Raw genomic sequence first — 762 nt, 5'->3', positions numbered from 1 at the left:
AAAGATCTGTTATTGCTGTACCAACAGTCTAGCCCCCTCAGATCTTCTGGTTCTGGTCTGCTCTGCATCCCCAGAACCAAAACCAAATGAGGAGAAGCAGCATTCAGTTTCTATGCACCACAGATTTGGAACAAACTTCCAGAAAACTGTAAAACAGCTGAAACACTGGGTGCCTTTAAATCTCAACTTAAAACCCACCTGCTTAGAGTTGCTTATGGCTAAATTAGGGTTAGAGTGTGGGTTTTTAATGTTTTTATCTTTATTTTTTATCTATTTATTAATTTCTTTTTATTTCTCTTTCTCACTGTCTACGCTTTAATGATGTAAAGCCCCCCTGGAAAATGTCCCAGTTAAATGACGTTTAACTAAAGTCCTACGGGGTTTAGAGTCCCAGTTGACGGCGTTTCAACTAACACAATAATGACAGAAACCTAAATGAATTTTACGATAACGACAGAAACGTAAGTGAATTTTAAAATTGCTAAAGTTCTAGAGGTTAGAGTCCTTGTCAAACGGCGTTTTGAGTAAAGTCCGAAAAACCTAGAGGTTGGAGTCCTTGTCAAACGGTGTTTTTGACTAAATTCCTAGAGGGTTAGAGTCCCAGTTAAACAACGTTTAACTGAAGTCCTAAAAAGGGGGTGGGTTTAATGTTTTTATCTTTCTTAATCTTTTTGTTTTTTGTTTTAAATTTCTTTCTCTTTCTCACTTTTTATTCAATGTCACATGCTTTTATTTTAATTATGTAAAGCACTTTGNAATGCC

Source organism: Poecilia latipinna, unplaced genomic scaffold (genome assembly GCF_001443285.1).
Source record: "Poecilia latipinna isolate Pla-1442-1.1 unplaced genomic scaffold, P_latipinna-1.0 Scaffold2551, whole genome shotgun sequence".
NCBI lineage: Eukaryota > Metazoa > Chordata > Actinopteri > Cyprinodontiformes > Poeciliidae > Poecilia > Poecilia latipinna.
The sequence above is the reverse complement of the archived record's forward strand: the minus strand, read 5'-3'. Positions refer to the sequence as shown.